General features: G+C 26.9%; 1 protein-coding gene across 7 annotated transcripts in view; it reads left to right on the top strand.

The window, feature by feature from the left end:
• LOC129963471 (homeobox protein 10-like) overlaps window positions 1-20,283 on the top strand; it is a 334,134-nt gene that overhangs the window by 213,984 nt on the left and 99,867 nt on the right. Inside the window, exon 1 of one of the 7 annotated variants that reach the window (XM_056077877.1) lies at window positions 7,838-8,032. The exons of the other annotated variants lie outside the window; for them this stretch is intronic. The gene's annotated coding sequence lies outside the window, so the exon portion shown is untranslated. Of the gene's footprint in view, window positions 1-7,837; window positions 8,033-20,283 lie in introns of those variants that run through there. 7 annotated transcript variants of the gene reach the window in all.

The following is a 20,283-nucleotide window of genomic DNA, read 5'->3' as shown; positions in this document are numbered from 1 at the left end:
ATTCTTAGCTTCTTAGGAAATATGTTGTTATTACGTTAGTTTGCTAGATGATATAATTATTCAAGATGTTTAATAAAAATGTAATGCTAATTTGTAGTCTTTTGGAGAAAAATTTTATGCAGTTTGAATCTTGATATTTATGGGTAAGAAAATATTCATAACCAAATAACTCCTGTGTAAATAATAAAAGATGAATGGAGAATTTTAAATAACATAGTTGCATAATTGATATATTTTTTAGGTTATTTGAAATAGGTAATTATGAGACTTCTATAGAATAAATTGTTAATTCTATGTGTAGAAAAGTCGCAAATTTTTATTTTATGTTTGCCCATTTAGTTAATACAATATTCTTTTATATTTCGGACATTATTCTATAATAATTATGGATTACACACATTTATTTTAGAAAAAAAAAGAACTGAAAGTCCTCTCTGGTTTAAAAAGCTAACGGAATTTTTCCTCTAGTAATATTTAAAATAATTCCTTTCTGCCAACTTCTCAACTAAATCTGAATTGAATAAAGCCAATGAGGTGGAAACGCTTTACGAAAATATTTGAATCTAATATCAGTGCAGGAATTATGCTTTAATTCACTGCTTTCCTCCTAAAGATTAGATAATTTTTTTTGCTTTATATTATTTTGAAAATAAAATTGACCAATTCTTTTTTGATAATCCTATTTAGTAATAGCAATCGAAATGAAAGAAAATTCGAAGCAAAATAATCTCATAATTGTACCAATCCAATTAAATGTCACTGACCTTACCAGATTACGTAAGCCCAAAAAACAAAATATTTATCATAAAACGGCATATTAAATCAAGGAACCAAAATAAAACAGGAATTTTCCTCGTTTCACTCAAATTCCAAACATTTTCCTTTCATTTCTTTTTTATGACGGGAGAAACAAATGCGTTTCTGTATATAGCTCCTCAGACACATTTGTGTCAAGCATTCGGTATTTAGAATGCAAAGCGTTTTCATATATGCACCACATGGAATGAAGCACAACCCTGCGTCGAATCCGAATCGTCAGATTCGCTTCCTTACCTAAATGTCAAGATCTCTCCTCCGATAATCTTCATTCTCATTAGATACTCTGTGGCGGTGGCATGTCTTCAAGTTGATGCGTTCTGTCAGCAAAATGCGAATTTGAGAGATCTTATTTCTCACGCAGTTCTTTGTTACCTTATTAAGGGATTAACTTTAAGAAAAAAAACAACAAGGAGGATGATCTCGGCAGAGCACAAACAACTATTTTTTTGCAGTAAACAATACATTCATATGTAGAAAGAAATACAAGAACTATTTCCCGGGAGATGTTTTTTGTAACTTCTGCTGAATGCGAATAAAGCATAATGCTATTTACCGAGATAGATAAAAATGAAAACAATTCCCAGTCGATTTTTATTTTAATCTTGATGTAGTGTCAATATTGAACGTAAATTATGAAGCATAGGTTTTAAAAGTTCTGTAATTCATGCTTTGTTTCAGATGTTAGTTCAAACCTGATAATTTATTACTAAATTATCTTATTTATATGTTTTCTAGTTAAATAAATAAGAAATAGATATGAAAATGAGAGAGATATAAAATTGAAACTACTATAGGCTTTATTTCAAACAAGAGATCTTTTGAAAATGAATCACTTCTGAAAATAATTTTTCACTAGATTGTTTCATTTTATTGAAATTAAACTTTTAAATACAACTTATATACTGAATTGTATACAACTTTTATACTTTTTTATAATTTTAATACAACTTTTATACGTATTTCTTGAGCAAATTTTACAAAAGTTGCAGCATTATCTGGAAGGAAACATAATGCCAAGACATGAATAATCAGAACAATAACTTAATAAAAAAGTTCTACTTCGTGGAATCATATTAAAATTTAAATCATGTGAAAGTTTAAAGGGTTATCATATTGCATTTCTTACAGGAAACTTTCAAATTTGAAATGTTAAAAATATCTCAATATTTTTGAGAACAACGAATAGAATTCCTAATCTTGCTTTTCTCACCGAAATTTTTTGATTTTGATTTAAAATTTTATTTCCAAATTTATATTTAAAAAACTATAAAATTTCAAATAAAAAATATTTATTTACACAAGTAAAAATTATTCAATTGGTTATAGTTTTATTAATTTTCTATAAATAACTTAATATAAATAATATTGATCTATTTTGATGCAAAACAAATCATTTAGGATTATTTAAAAATGTATAAAAATTAACGATTATTTTATCAAATTTATTGAATTGCTGCTTTTTAATATATCGCCGTATCTATTACAAATAAAATTACAAAAAATGTAAATATCTAAATATTTTGGGGAATAATATTTATCATATCATTCAATATAACAGAGAAGTAGAAACCTGAATTAACTGAAAATTTATTTTCTTCTAAACGATATTGAACTTTGGGAAAAGAATTATTTCCATAGAAAAATGTGTTAATAATTAATAATTTCTGTTAATAATTTGATTGAATAATATTAAAGAATATTTTATTGTGCTTACTTTTTTCTCCATATCATTTGATTTTCTATCAAACATTTCTATAAACATTTTTTTAAAAAACAGTACACTTTTTTTGTGACAAATGATTCTTTTAAATATAGGAGCATTTTCAGATGTATACTTTCCTTCAAAATATTTTTATTAAACGAATATAATATAATTAATATGCTGAACCCGGAAAATAATTTTTATATTCAGCCCATAACGCTCTCATTTGCTTGATCTTTTTCCCTTTTTTTTTCCTGAGGACACAAACAAAAGTAATTTTGCAAGACACTTTGTTTTCTTTTAATGAGGGATTCGGAGTCACGGAACGTGAAATAACTTTTGATTTACAAGGCAGAATAAAACGTTACATCTTACGAATAAACCCGGCAGAAAAGCATCTTGGTGGTTAATGGTTGTTTTTTTGGAGCAGCATTCGAAAATAAAGGCTGAAAGTAGAAACTTTAGTCATATTTTCTTCAATGTATTCCATCTAGAACAGTTTCATGTTATTTCAATGTATTTTCGTTTTCAGCTTTAGATGCAAGCGAGATTTGTTCTGAAATATTTCCACTCTAGTTTCATTTTTACTTTTGTTCCTTCTCGAAGAACGAATATTCAGAATGGTTATATGCTGTCAAATTTATTTTTTAATCAAAACTTCAACACGGAGGTAAAAATAGATTGTTTTCAAGAGTTTAGCTGAATTGTATATGAGCATATTAAACATGTATTTTTGAAGATACTTACCTTCAAGTTGCACAAACAAAACTTTAAGATATGTTTCTGTATGCATTTGAAAGGTTATATGAATTTTTGCAAAATTAAACATTGTACAACAGTCCCTGATGAACTATTGACCAAATAGTTCATCAGGAACTATTTCAAATAGAGAAGAGAATTATTCTATAGAACTATATTAGAACTATTCCAAGTAGAGTAAATTTTTATCAAAGAAAAAGAAATTTTAAAAAGTATACATGGCAATGTTATAAAATATTTTTGTATATACACAGAGAGAGAGAAATTAAAATTTTAGCTGCGTCAGATTATCTGATTTTAGGCGAATTTATTGCAAGACTTAAAATTTATTGGATTATTGCCAATTTAAAAATAATTTTTTAGCTTTAAATTATTGATAATTCTGATTTTTGTAAGATACTTAAAAAAGTTTTTTTTTTTCGTTAATAAACATATCTTGGAGAAATTTTTGTTATTTTTAACCAAAAGAAATAAAAATGTTAGCCCATTTTATGAAGGGAGACCAAAATGGGAAAATTTTTGTTTAAAAAGTTTGAAATCGTTTGCATGCATACAATTGTTTAAAAAAAGTGTGTAATGGAAGTAATTTGGCAAGAAATTCATACTCTGATAAATTCCATCATTGTTTGAAATTGAGAAAAAAATATAATTCCGAGTTATTTTGAAACATATGCAAGGAAGTCTTAGTTTACTGTGAAATGACTTTAGATAAAAAAAAAACTATCAATGAACCTATTGATCCTCCAAATAGAGCAAATTGATATACATAAAATTCATATAACTTTTACATTACTGCTCAAATTTCCCATCTATAATGCTTACACTCCAATTGCAACTTTTCCTTTACCATTTCTATCTTTGGTAATAAATATTTAAATTCTACATGATAAACAACAAATGATCTAAATCGAATCCGAAAAAAAAAAAATTGGTAAACAATTTCTGTGAGATTATATTTCAAATAGCCGAAGGGCTTTTAATATAACTTCTCGTTTTGTACACTGACAGCCGCATAACAAGTGATCTAAATAAGACTGAAAAATTGTCTCTCCGTAAAGCAATAAAACATCCCAATAGAACGCGTATTCGAGAAGTCTCAATTATCATATTTCGTAAAGCATGAAGCATATTGATCCGAAACAGAAATGGAACAGATTTGATCAACCATTAAATCGTTTGATGTCTTTTTACTTAAAAAAACAACAAAAGAACAACGTTAGCGAATAAAATTATTACAGAATAATAATGACGAAAGACTGAGAATTATTGTATTATAAAATTCGTCGTTTCCTTTTACCTAAGAAGGATATTGCTATTCGAATATTTTTTTATAGAAGGAATTCTTTTTATTTGATTTCTTCATGTGTTTTTAATAGTTTTGAAACAAGTCGCTTTCATTATTATTATTTTTTTTTTGTGAAATTTGTATTCTTTCATTTTTGTTCTTATCTTTTTATAATCTTTTAATTACATTGACAAAATAACTTTGTAGAAAAAACTTGTAAATTAATGATAAATTAGCACTGAAACTTAAAATCTTAATGTTATTACTTCCAGTAATTTTTAATTACCTATACGCTTTGTATTTTTATATTTATTTGAATGTTCATTTTTTTAAGGAATGTATATTTTTATTTCTGTTAGTGAATTTAATTTAAATAGTAGAAATTTTTAAGCTTAAATAAAAAAAAATCTATTGCATTTCCCTGCTACATTGAAATACTTATTAACTGATATCTTACAGTTTACATAAATTTATTTATTTATTTTGCTTCTTTTAGGTTTTTATTTTGAAAAAAAAGTCTAAGGGAAAAAAAACGTAGTTAAAACATTTAAAAAAATTTAATAAAAGAAAGAATTTTTTTTTATAATGTTGTATTAAATTGACAAAAAATAAGAGAATATTCGAAAAATATTCAGAAAACTCAACATTCGATTATTATATATCATGGAAACACAATTAAAGATTTAAATTATTCCAAGCTAAAGGACATAAAAAAATAATTTTCCGTTATCAGCAAACAGATTAGAGCTGCCAAAAGACACATTAAATTTATATATTCTTTATGGAGTTTTCGTCATTTGTAATATTGTAAAAAATAAACTGAAATATTGACAAGTATTGATTTTTAAATAACTTTTTTTTTCGCCAGAAAAAAGGATATGTTTTTCCAATAATGTTCCAAACTTTTTAAAAATGTTACAGTTACATATCATGCAATTAACCTTTACCTGTCAGTATTTTGTTCGAGTTGGAGCTTTTTTATATATTTAGTCTGATGCTAATATTAAAATTGTAATATACATAAAATAAAAAATAGAAAATTTATAGCACTTAATTTCTGTTATTTCCTTATATTATTTTTACTGTATAGTTTACTTTTAAATTAGCTTTTAAAAGAAGACATCGTTTCGTGTGTGGTAAAAAGATTATTCTTCATTTCCTGACTTTATCAGATTTTTTAACTACATATCAGAACAATAGGTAGAAGTAGGAAACAAATAAATCTAACGTCTCCTTAATCTTTAAAAATTGATTCTATAGATTGTATGAATAATATGAAATAATTTATCTCTGAGATAGTTTCAGAATTTTGAAATGTGATATAAAATTAACTTTATATTATTTTCAAACAGCATTATCGATGCTTATTTGATAACCACTGTACTAATAATAACATTTTTTAGAAAAAATCATTAACGTAACATTTAACATTAATAACATAATAATATTTAAATAACTTTTTTCAAAAAAAAATGTGTTTTTGCAGTAATGCTCCAAACTTTTTAAAATTTTACAATTAACCTTCACATGGCAGAATTTTTTTACAGCTCGTTTACTAAATGATCATTATCATTCTCATCATGGTAAATATGACATTTTTTTTCTTTCTAAATTTTTGAAAAATTATCACTGGGCCCAAAAGGACGAAAAAAAAAATTCTTTCCTCATGAAGATTCTGTCTTTGACACCATTTCCCCGTTGGCAGGACAAGGACCAGGCCACATTGCGTGCAGAAACTGCCCGTGCGTTAAGATAATAAAAACACAAAACATTGGTTTTGATGGATTCGAAAGTGTTCGACAAACATGGTTTTCGAGTGATGGCTCTCGCGTGTGTCGGAATCCGTGAAATTGATTGTTCGGCAGCTGAGTTCTGCAGTTTTGACAGTCATATTTCATGTACAATTACGGTACTTTCAAACACCACAGTTTATGCATTAATGAATGAGAGAGTCTGCCTGTTTTGTAATTTCTTAGAATTTATGCTGGCACTCTTTACATCCTTACTTTCCATTTTCTAGGAAGTTTAATTTTAGTATCTTAATAGATCTTGATATCTGAATATGTTCTGTATGTCTTCATTTTCACTGATAGTTTAAGCTGTCTTTCATCTTTGATTGCAAATCTTTATCTGAAGCACAATAGTTTGCCTCATAATATATCTAAAAGCGAATAAATATTCTAATAAATACAATAACTGAATAAATAAAGGTTGAAAAGATATTTAAGATTTTAATTTATATCTTGAAACAATTAGAGTGAATAGATTTCGATTGTTTCTGTTATTTATTATTTGAATAGTTTAGTAGCATTTTTAAATATTCTATTTGAGAAAATTCCTTACATATTTGCTTTTGATTGTGCGAATCTTTGAAAAGAATATTTTTATGATTTTATTTACTAAATTAAATAAAAATGAGTGGAAAATAAAATAATTATAAATTGCCTTGTGTAATATTACCAAGATTTCATGTTGAAGTTTTCAGAAGGAAAATGAATATAATAATTGAAAATTTCTTTCTAGTCAAAAATGAATAATTTTTCAAAACATTTATTTTAAATATGAATATAGATTTATTCTTTCTATTATTCCTTATTATTATTTTCTATTTTCTTTCGTTTATCCATTTTACTTTATCGATTTAATATCTAATAAAAATAAAATTATTTTTAATCTGAAATGATTTTTACAGTAAATTTCTTTAAAATGTTCACATGAAAAGTTTTAATGCAAAGCTCAGGATTACGCTGAAAGTAAACTTTATATCAAAGAGAAGCAATTTTCCATAAGAAAAATTGAGATTGTTTTTTTTTTTTCCGCTTATGATCTTTTAAATCTTCCTCTCCCACAAATTCATCTCTAAATCTATTCAGACATCATCAACTCCTTATAAAAGAGCTGTCAACTATTTTCCAGCTCAATTTCTCAGTTTACGGTTAATTCTTTTCACCTGCGAGAATTACAAATCCGTTTTACGAACAGAAAGACGGGCTCAACTTTGCTCCAATTTATCGACTAATCAATAACTGGTGGAGTTGAAGAGATCCGAACTTCTTGCCTTAAAACGGAAAATCGGCTTAAAACGCCCAACAACGTTACAGCGATGTAGAAGTCCCGGGTTCCTTTTGGTTGCAGCCCTCGGGAGTTTTGGCCCCGGACGCAGTCGAGCATAACGTTAGGGGCGCGCAGCACGCCACCTAGCGAAGTCCGTCAAAGCTACGCGCGTAACACATTTTCTCATTGACTAACTGGTTCTGTAAGATGCGAGCGTTTTTGATAGTATGAGAGCACCTTGTCAGTTAGGGATATCGGTTTGTGTGAGAAGTGTCACTTGGCTGTGGTGTCATTAATTGTGCAGCAGCGACTGGCTACAAAAAGAAAAAAGGATTTGCATTACTGTGCCTCGAATTTGATATTTTTTCCAGGAAAAGGACTCATTAAAAGCCGTGGGAATATATAAATTTCAGGTATAGTAATTTTACATAAATTTTAAATTTGATATTTTCCAATCATAATGAGTGTAGATTTGTTGTCAAAGATGTTTTTCTCGTTTTCGGTGAAAGATGAAGCTGATTTTAGAATAATTTAAAATTTTTAAAATTTTAATTAATGTGGAAAATATTTATTAAATGATTTTTAATAATTTTTGGACAGTTTTTTGAAGAGTCAACTAAGATTGATTTAGATACATAGAAAACAAAACAAAGCAATAAAATTTCAGAATAGTAATGCAAATTTTATTTAAATTTAAATATTTTAATATAAATCGACATACTTTTAATTCACTTTATGCAATTAATTTCATATTGCTGCCTTTGAAAAAAGCGGTGGTTTCAAAATTAATAGTAAAAATACGTTCATGTGAATTATTTATGAATTTCTTAATTTTTTGAAAGAAAAAAATAATAATGTAAAGAAAAAAAAATTTCTTAACTAAAACTTTAAAAAAATTTTTTTTATTAATCTGTGCCATATTTATCATTACTAAACTGCATTTCTATAAAATGCAATAAATATTTTAAATTGAAAATTTTCTTAATGTTTAATATTATTTCATTCTCAGTGCTTTATATTAGGTCGAAATGAAAGCACAGTACAAATCTAAGCAAATCATTACAAACAGAATCAGAATTTCAGAATGCTGCATTAAATTAATTAATTAATAATCGTTTTAAGATTATATATTGCACGAAATCATAAAAAAATGTTTCTGTTATTCTTATGCTACTAAAATTGATAGTAATAATAATTAAACATATGGACAAAACTCTCATATTACTGATAAGTAATGCAGAATCCTGAAATAATTAATGGCATTTTTATACTTCGTAAATTTTGTTCAATAAATTTTACAGACCAGTATAGTTTAAAAATAAATGGATGTTCTATGGGGTTTTTATAAGTTTTAAACAGAAAAAAATTAATTTAGATATTATTGATGAAAACAAAATCTTAAAATGTCCTGTTCACCATATTCACATCGTCTACATTTAAAGGCATTAAATTATATCTGTTTGATAAAAAATAATATAAATATATATATAAATATAAAAATAATATAATTTTTTAAATTTTTTTTTGTTTGTTAAAAAAATAAATCTTCATGAATTATTCTAGTTTTGTTAGTCTATTACTGATATAAAATATTACATATTTAAAAAAAAAATATGAAAAGCTATTATAAGAGATCGAAAATATTCATTAATATAACATTTTTTTAATAGATAAGTATCTTTAAAAAAATAACAATGACACTGAAATCACGTCACTTAATTTTTATCAAGTAATTTTATAAAAATTAAAATTTTATTTCATTAAAAGAAATCAGCTTGAAAAATACTCGATGAGAAACTTTTTCCTTGAAAGTATTGAAATTTTAATGTCGTTTTAAATTTAAAATATCGGTATGGAAAATAATGGTGAAAAAAGTTTTGATTTTTCATTTTATGAAATATGTTTACTGGTGACATATATATTTTCTTTCCGGCATCATTTGTTTGATTAGGCAAGAAAAAAAAAGTGAATATAAGAAAAAGAAAATCTTTTATTCACTTATCACTTATATTCTATTATTTCTTACAATATCTTTCCTCGTCTTTATCATTTTAGAGATTCTTTTATTTCAGTGTTTAATACTTTAGTTATTTCACTCTTTTTTTATGCTTGCGTACTGTTTGCCGCTTGTTGAAACAAATGCAATTGTTCGCGATTTTATTTTATAAATATTTAAGGCTATACATTCAACAAACTGCTATTATATTGTTTTATCCTTTTTCTTCCAAACTTTCCTGCACTATATCTTTAGCGTACATCTCACAAAATAACATTTAATTGCTACTTTGAATATCCCAGCGGTCATATTTTTATTGTGAATAAATTAAAGAAGTAAAATGTAATTAATAGTTTTTATAAGTAGGTAGTAATGCGCAAGGTACGAAATAATCTCAATCTCGTGAGAGATCGTCTTTATCAGATTAATATTCATACTTTTTGCACTTAATAAAGTTAATGACCGATTTGGCTTATATTAACCCACAAATGTCATGCATTTTATTCTCATTCAAATAAATAAATAAATGAATGAATAATATTCAATTTTTTTAAATATATAAAACTATGCAGTGAAATAAGATAAACACATTTGATCCTTTCATATATATTTCAGCGGCAAATTTTCTCGCAGATGAAATGTTTAAAATAAACGAGAATATTTTTCCTGATTAACTGGCAGCGAAAATCTACTTGCACCCAATGAGGACCAAAATCAACATTAGTTCACCTCTGCGCGATCTAAAAATGGAAAGTGATTTCCTAAAGCATCAACAAATTAATTTTTTTTCCTTCGCCTCCATTACTATCTGATTGATTTGCTCGCACGAGCTATCGATTGAATTAATTAAACCTTTTCATCATTATTTCTCCCTTTTGGCAACACGTCGAAACCTTTTGCCGTGAACCGCAGCGAAAACTTATTATTTGGCTGTCACTCGCCAACTCACCTGCATATTCAGTGGAAAGCTGCTATTAAGAGGGATGTTATTATATCTGAACTCCATCGACGGTCTCACACAGTGCGTGCATACAAGCTCGTTGAGGCATTATGTGCGGGTTTTATGGCCTTTTTCTTCAGTGTTACTTAGCTTCTGTTGGCGCTGTTTAGAGTGTGAACACATGTTATTGTTATGATGGATAATTTGTATTTCAAAGATGTTTATGAGGTTCCGGTTATTGCTGTGTTTCGTACGTTCAAAGCTACCAGCTAAAAATAATTATTTAATTTTTATTGTTTAGAATGCGTTCCTGTTTTTTGTTTCCTGTTATCTTTATTGAATTGACATTATTTATATAATTACTTTTTTTCTGGTATACATAATTTCGTGTTTAAATAGCAGGAAATTAAAAAAATGGTGTTCAAAAAATTAAAATTCTACTAATAAATTTGCATGATTTTTTCTGAAAAAAAAAAACACCCCTCAATTTTCCAAATAATTGCACTGCCATGCTGGCATAATCAGTAATGAGAAAGCTGGCAGAACAGCCAAATCCTTGAATATACTGTTGTGGCCATTTGTTCCATTTGAAGATATTTCCAGAATTATATTCAAAGTTTCTAGAATTTTATCAAAACACGTAGAACCTACTGACAAATAATAAGCTACACTCATTCCGCAGTCTATCTAAGGTTTTAATTCCTTTTGTTTGATAGGAATATAAGCGTTAAACTTGTAAGGTTGAGAATTAAACATACCCATTATACGCATAGACATTTATTAAATTCAGAACCAACTCCTGTTTGCTAGATATGCAATATGAATACGGCAGTATGGTATCTTTTAACAGAGTGTGCCAAGTGCATCAATCAGAGATTGAAATGGTTGGTAAAACATCTCCAAATTTAAGTAAATTCCTTACCCAACTTAATTTTGTATAAAATTTGCATTCATTATTGATACAAGCGTTTTCTTGTTTTGATTACGGATTTTCTTAAAGCTAAATTAAAGCAATTCGGATTTTTTTAAACGTTAATGCTTTTTTTATTCATTCCATATTGCGTAAAGGTAGTATTTTTGATAAACAGATGTTTATAATTAGATTTAAAAAAAATTAAAAGTATTATTTTTGAGCAAAACGTTAATCTAATTAATTTTGCTAAAATTTGATTTCTACATGAATCAAAAGGTACTTAAAATCATTGATATTTTGTCAGTTAAAAATTTTTATTATGTTGATATTTGTAATTCCATAAGGTGTTATAAGTGATGAAAAGGCTTTTTTGTATTTAATGAATAAATTCTTGGGTAAAATAAATCCAGTTAAATTCTTCACACTTTTTTGACAGATACAATAAATACATTAGAATGGTAGTAAAAAGTGCTATGATACCGTTTAAAATTTTAGCAATATAATTCTTCGATAGGAAAATTACTTATTTTATTTTTTTAAAGGATGTCAATGATTTTACCAGTTTTTTTAGAACAGAAGTTTAAAAAATAGAAAAATTTGAACACTTTAAACTGGATAGCGAGATATCATTACGATTAACAAGATTTTACAAGCTATTGCTTTACGAGATTTAACAAACAATTGATTTATGAAGTAGGCAATAATTGTTTCATAGACATATGCAGTCGAATATCATAGGCATATATGAGGATGCATGCAGTCGAATATCATATGGCGTAGAATATAATATACATATTTAAAATGTATGCAGTAGAATACCATATGGCGGAAAGGGCACCATACAACATCAATAAAGAATGATTTGGACAGTATATCGAACAAAAGCAAAGAAACGAACATATTTACTACAACAAAACTAAACTATAAAAAAAATTCTTTATATAACAAAATAAATTTCACATCTTCAACAGATGACAAAATAGTCTTACATAAAGAAAATAAAGCAATAAATGTTTTTTCTATGGAGCTGTTCGACTGTTTAAGAAATTTTATTAAAAAATATTTAAAAAGAAAAATGGTTTTTGTTATGCGCCTCTTTATACTCTTTTAGAATTTAATTTTTTTTTCATTCTTATCTAACAGAGTTGTAAATGCCAAATTATAATCATATGCATTTTCAAAAAAAATAATGCAATGCATTTTACATGGGAAAATTGTTTTGGAACACTGAAATGTATACGTTATTGATAACATTATAATCAGAACGCTCAGTACGAGAAAATAAGTTATAGTTAAATCGCATGTTGATTCGTCATCTCATAATATTCAGATTGGCTCACCATTCTTATCAGAAAAGCGCATTATTGTGATATAATGTGAAGAATCAATGATTCGATTCGTACGTGACGACATAAAGACACTCATATAATGCACGAAAAAGGGCAATAGAATAAACTTCAATAAAAACCATTGAAAAAATGTCTCAGCTCGTCAAATAAAATATATTTTCGTTACGCTGTTACGGTTTCTTTGTTACAGTGTTTGACATCCTTCTTTGTATAAGGTGATCTGAAAGTTAAAGTCGCAATGAAAACTAAGCTGTAGATTTGACAAAATTTTACATGTGTATTGGCGAAACAGGAGCTGGTTTGTAATGTTCATGGTAATGTTTATTCATTTTTTGTATTATTTATTCATTAATTTTATGTTTAAAAAATAGAAATAAAAAATTAATTATTCGATTAAATTGATATGTAGCAAGTCTTCACTATTTATATGAAACTGTTGTGAAATATTGAAATTTTTATAGCTCAGAAGGAGTTAACGCAATTAATCGACTTAATGGATGGCTTAAAATAACTAATTCATATTTGTACTGTCAATTTAAACTTGTCAGTATATACTTTACTGAAATTTTATATATCGAGTTTAAAGTAATAAGAGAAAAAAATGACAATATTTCCAATCATTTAAAAGTCAAAAATAATTAGCAGCACAAGCATTCGAAATAGTCATATTGCTTGGAATACTAATATGTCTGAATATTTTATAAAATTTTAAATTTCTTTGGAAACTCGCTCACATTAATATTTATGCCGTTTATCTGACTTAAAAATAAGAAAAAAATACAACTCGATTTAGATAAGATATATTGGTTTTCTTTTTTTTTTTTTTACATTATAATACATGAATTCGATACGAAAGAGAATGATATATAAGATACAACATAATCTTTTTGCTTACTAAAAATTTCAATTTTCTAATATTTTTCTGCAAAAGATTTGTTATTTAGCTGAGAGCGCTATATGTGACTTAAAATCCGTGCATACAGATATAAAGTTAGTCTATATGTATAGATTTAAACTATCTTTCTTTACTTTATAGTATAGAAAACTAGTCCAAATAGTTTTCATTTTTCATAAAGATAACTAAATAGGAAAAAAAGGGAGAAGGGAAAGCTGACACAAATATGAGCTTAAGTAATAAAACATAACTTGTGTGAACTTACAGAATTTTGTTCTCTTTTCAATTCATACGTTCACTCATTTTAATATTCAATGTAAACAATTGAATATTAAAATTTACTTCAAATTAAATGTCATAGGAATGATTTGGTTATAATTTAAAGGTTTTTTTTCTTTATTAAATATTAATAATAAAAACACTTTATTAATATTTAATAAAGAAAATGTCTTAAATTCTTTTCTATGATTAATTCTGATGCTATTTGAACTCTGAATCTTATTCTTTTTGAATCTGTTTCTTAAGCTCTGAATCTTTTCATTTTTGAATCTTAAAAACTTTAAAATTATATGTAAGCGATTCTGTTTATTATAAAATAGAATTCTGTAGTGTCATAAATTTACATAAAGTAAAGAAAAAAAATCAAATATTTTTCATTATTTTGGCTATGCTATTTGACAACTGTCAATGATCTGATCACAACAAAACATTTTATTTTGATTTAGAAACTGAAAGCGCTGATAATTTAGTTAGAAAAGGAAAATTTTGTTGATAAATTTTTTAACGAATCAGAAATTATTTTCCAAATCTGGAAATATAAATGTACATAAAAATGTAACTAATCTGTAATATAACAAATATATAATCCTCAGGATAAGATGCTTTGATTATACACAGGATCCTCAGAATTAAAATATCCCTTTCAAAACTCTGTGAAGAAAAATGAGTCGTCATAAGAATATCAATCTTCAGTAAAAATGAGGAACGCAATAAAAAGGTATAAATCAAGTAGAAAAGTAAATTCTGTATTATCAGTTTCTTTCTTTAAAATGCTTACTTAAATTTTGAAATATATTTTCTTCATAGTGTTGCAATGTTTTGTAATAAATCCACTGTAATTTGCAGTTTTTATGATAACTGTTATTTTCTTCTCATCCAAAATGCTTGGGAATGAACCAGGAAATTTAATTCTGATATAAAATTTTCTTCTGGAAATCTAATTCTGATATATCCTATATTTTAATAGGATATACTTCTTATCCTTTGCACCATTTTATATTGCATCTATACTACATTCAGTTATCTAGCAGATATGAAGCCAAAGAATTGTCGTATTAAGAAACGCCGGATTAGTAAAATCGTATTTAAAATTCACATTTTGATTGAAAAATCTATATTTATGGAACAAAGTATTACAAAACTGTCCAAATTATTCTACAGGGTGTTCATAATTGAAATTTCGATTTTAAAACGCTATAAACTTGAGGGAAAATAATATTTTTCAAAATTATGTGAAATTTGTGTTGAGCACATTTGAACGATTGGCAATTTGTTTGGCGAAGGAAATAAATGCCTTCAGAAGTTTATTTATTGTTGGTGATATGAGAGTTTTTATAAGAAATGCTCAGAAATACCTCATATGAACTCTTCCAATACGTTGCAAATAATAATCTACCAGCCGAAAATAACAATTTTATTTTAAGAAACAATAGCACATGCGAACAACATAATTTTTATTAGTATGATGAAAAGAAAAGGTTTAAGGGAACATATATAACTGTTGAATAACCACCAGTTTTGAAGTAATTTTTGTTTGTTTTCACCCAAAGAATTAGCATAACTAGAAGTGTATTCGGATCATATTTCATATCTGTCTAACAAATATTTCATACTTTAATGCGTTTAAACCAAAACTTCCGTTAAGGCTCCCGACTCTCGCCTCTGGATTATTGAAAAGACAGGATTAGTGCAATGACAAATTATTGAGAATCTTCTGTTCTTATTTTGAAATTGAGAAAAGCTATATTTGATGTACATACACCCAAAGAATTCCACCATATTTGATGTTTGTTTTCACCCAAAGAATTAGCATGAAGTGTATTCGGATCATATTTCATATCTGTCTAACAAATATTTCATACTTTAATGCGTTTAAACCAAAACTTCCGTTAAGGCTCCCGACTCTCGCCTCTGGATTATTGAAAAGACAGGATTAGTGCAATGACAAATTATTGAGAATCTTCTGTTCTTATTTTGAAATTGAGAAAAGCTATATTTGATGTACATACACACATTGCAACTAAAAGCATAAAGAAATAACCCACGCAAATCAATTGGCATTTTACATGCTTAATCTTTTAATGATATGTAATTAAAAATTACTTAATGAATGTAAAATTAAATGTAAGGGAAATTAAATATATATTTCCTAATTTCTTATAACCTTAATAATTTCCTATTATATAATTAATAATTTTCTTTCTTTATCTATTAATAACATAGTTTCTGAGTACGACTGGATAAAAATTGAGGGCAACTTTATTACTAATTTGTGGCTCCGCCCTTGCGACAGTTCTCTACGTTTATCTTCTGGAACCCTGATTGATTCGTACTTGCATGGTCTAGTTCTGTAGAACCTATCCGAAATGAACCGTGGATGAGCAACTTAATCCGCGGTTTGACTCTTGCTCCGATTTGATGCAACCATTATCCAAAGAGGAGAAGGGAACTTCAGAAACCGCAGTCGGGAGACGCATTTCGAGGGTTATAAAACAATGATTTTGCTCTTTATGAGCTTTTATCTCTTCAACGCACCATGAAAATTCCCATCTCTTCTCCATTGAGACTTTTATGGGCAAGCCCCAAAGGAACACGGCAACAGCAGAATTTTTCCACGCGGATTAATTTGCACAAAATGTGTCATTTGTGATTGATGAATTTCTTAAAGTTTTACTTCTTTTTCGGCAGGAATGTGCTTTTTGGTAGGAAAAATTCCCTTCAACACTTCCGAAGCTCGACGACTCAATAAATTTCGGAAGCCAGTGTTTATGAAAACTTGTGAACTTTTTGGATTCGTTTAACGCTTAGTAGAGCAGAAGATTTCCTTTGTGGTTTTGTTAGCTTCCAAAACTAAGTGTAATATATTGTGTGAATTTTGGCGGTTAAACCAATAAATGCATTTCAATAGAATATTTCTTATTTTGTGATGCTAAATAGTTTTTAGTGTGAAATGAGGCAAAAAGCATCTTTTAACTTTATCATAAAAATCTTATCTCAGATCTCTGGCATGCCAAACATAGGAATTAGAATATTTTTATGCCCAAGGAAAAATAATTTTTTTTTAAATTTCTTAATTTTAAATTAAGAATTGTATTGAAAATCTAAATTAAGAATTGTATTGAAAATCTAAGAATATTATTTATTTGATTGTTTTTATTTAGAATTGTATTTATTTAGAATTGTATTTATTTGATTTAATCATTTATTGTATATGTACCGAAGTTATTTTATATGGAAATAAAAAAAAACGTTTATTGCAGTTATTTAATAATTAATCATAAAATAGTATTTAAAATAAGAAAGTATCATAATAACTTTCTATTTATGCTATCTAAATATTCATCCAACTCATAATAACAATTCAATAATCATCTTTATATAATAATTTTCGCTTCTTCATATTTAATATAAACGACAAAGGGCTTTATATAAGTAGCAAATGATATGTTTATAAGCTTATAAATTAAAAAATAAATTTTAAATAACTTAATTTCTTATTAGTATATATTAACATGGTGGTATACGTACAATCTTTATACAACTTCAAAATTTATATCAAATTTTAAGTATTTTTTAATTATAAAAAGATTTATACATTCAATGTGAGTTTCAAGTTATGAAAGAATGTGTAATGTTATGAAAAAGATAATTCACTGTATCATTGAATTCACAATCTCTAATCTCAATACTGTCAGCAATTTATCAACGATTTTTAACTTTATAAATTTTTGCTTCCACTTATTTACATACTTAACATGGTTTCATAACTAATTGAATGATATACTTTAAATAAAAGGTTAAATAGCATAACATTGAATAACTTTTATTTTCGGAGCTCAGTTAAAACAATTATAATAAATTGTAAAGCTAAGCAAAAGATGGGACAGTTTTTAATCCAATTAAACCAAAGAGTTAAATGACAGCTTAATGTTTTAGCATTTTTCATTGAATTGATTATCTTCAACGGATGGGATCCAGTCGAGAGGTGTGGTTGACTACGACCACCCCTTATCTTGTATGCATGCTCCAGTACCTTTTCAAGGATAGGAGACTTCTTTTATGATTCTGGTGACTCTCCCGAAATTTTATCTATTTGGCATCACTTCTCTTTAACCACATACTGAGATTATCTTTATTGTTAAAAAGCTTCTTTGAAATCTGAACAACACTCTTGGCGCACATCCCTTGTGTACGTGTAATGGTTGGAGAATTTCGACAGAGTCGTTGTTCTTCTTTATGTCTTTATCCACCAGTGCTCAATAATAATGGAATTAGGTAAAGCAGAGGGGGTGTGATTCAGATGTTAATGCTTATTTCTTTAATACATATATATACATATTTTGACTGGCAATTTCGTGATTACTTGTATCTAGATCGTAGTAATTGAGATGTACCTGGAATTGTTTGTAACTTAAAAGTAACATATTTCTTTATAGATGGTCAAACGAAATTCATTAACCTGCTTTTCTTGCTGAGATGCTTTATAATATTCATTCCAATATATTAGTGTTCATATGAAATTATGTTAGAAATTAAACATATATTTTCTATATATATTTTCTGCATTAGATATCTGGAAATATTATGGCTTGAATTGACTTAACATTTTTTTTTTTGTTTAGTCTGAAATTATATTAAAAATTTAAAATATATTTTTGAACTTGGTATTTGATGTAAGTAATTAAATCATAAATAAATGGTATTATTAAATTAGATTAGTTTCCAAATTAGATTTGTTTCCAACTCTTATATTCCTTTTGACATAAAAATCCACTATGATGTTGATTCCCATCCGAATGGCAGAAATATAAATCCTTTGAAATTAAGTATACGGAATTTATGAATACTTATTTCCTGCCCTTGAGACGAGTTTGATGACGCAATTTATTATTTGTAGGTGCAAACCTTACATCTATAATAACTCTGGATTAAATGAATCAGTTTTTATTGATAATTTTGGAATCTAAAGAAATTATTTATATTAAATTTATTTTAAATTTTACCTTGAGAACATTATTATCATTTTCTGAGTGTAACTTGAGCAAAATTGTGCGATTGGATTTTGTTGCATATGCTTTATTTTTTCTTTCTTTTTAAAGTAGAACCTATTAATTTTTTCTTCTTCTTTATTTTTTGCTTTAAAGCTGTCTTCACATAGGAATGTCAAAACGAATAGTCATAAAATATTTTTAAATGTCCCTGGTAACCAGTAACTTGAGTAAATTCTAAATCATGTTTCCACATAAATTTTGAATTATTAATATAATTAAAGAAATTCTCAGATTTACGAAATTAAGGAAGTATGCAATTTTATAATTTGTTTTTTGCTAAAATTATGGTTGATCGATTCAAATACATTTCATTCAACTTCACTATATTTAGTTGCTTCTTTTTATAATAATCATAAAAAATTTTAAGATTGAAAGCTAGAAAAATTTTATTTACTATTTTTAAAATCACAATGAGATATGCATTGATATGAAGATATGTATTAATTAAAGCCTTCATCTGTGAATCGGTTATTAAAATGTTTTAAAATTACTACGATTTTTTAAAGAAAAACTCAAAGCAGAAATCTTTAACAGTTAAAATAAGGAATTAAATGTACTTTTGATGATGTAAATACAAATTTCTTCCCATATTTAAAATTAAATTCTAAGTAGCATAGAAAAACGCTGTAAGATTGCATTTTTAAAATTCATCGTTAAATTAGTGCGTTATACAATTTTGTACCTTTATCTTCTGAGTATATTGTAGTGGAGATAATAGTCTTGGTTATAACAAAAATAAATAAATAAATAAAAATAAAAACCTACTCAGATTTTAACAAGTAGAAACCTCTAGAAATATCTATGCTGTTTAATAATACAATCGAAAATGAAAGCTATTTTCCCACACCTATTTTTCTTTAATACCGACCAAATGATTACATTTTCAACCAACTCATCACACTCAGAATTAGAACAAGCATCAACAACTGTTTTTCCCCGCACCTTAAAGAAGAACACTTAACAGTGTTGTTCCTTTTGTGTCGGACACGTATTCGAATTGGGTTGATCCAATTTCGGTACAGGACGTTGCTGATAACGAAGCAGCCAATTTTCAATTAAAATCTCACTGCCCCCAATACCGGCCAGTGGACTTGCCCAAGAGACGGTTACGGGTCACTTCGATAAATATGCGATCATCTCTTCTTTTCCCTGAAAGTGAAACTCAGAATCATCTCGATTTTTGATCATTACTGCAAACGATTTTATTTTTTACTCAGTAGCTGTTTTATTCATTTATTTAT

This window comes from Argiope bruennichi, chromosome 3 (genome assembly GCF_947563725.1).
Source record: "Argiope bruennichi chromosome 3, qqArgBrue1.1, whole genome shotgun sequence".
In the NCBI taxonomy this organism is placed as follows: Eukaryota; Metazoa; Arthropoda; class Arachnida; order Araneae; family Araneidae; genus Argiope; species Argiope bruennichi.
This window is presented reverse-complemented; position numbering and strand designations above follow the sequence as displayed.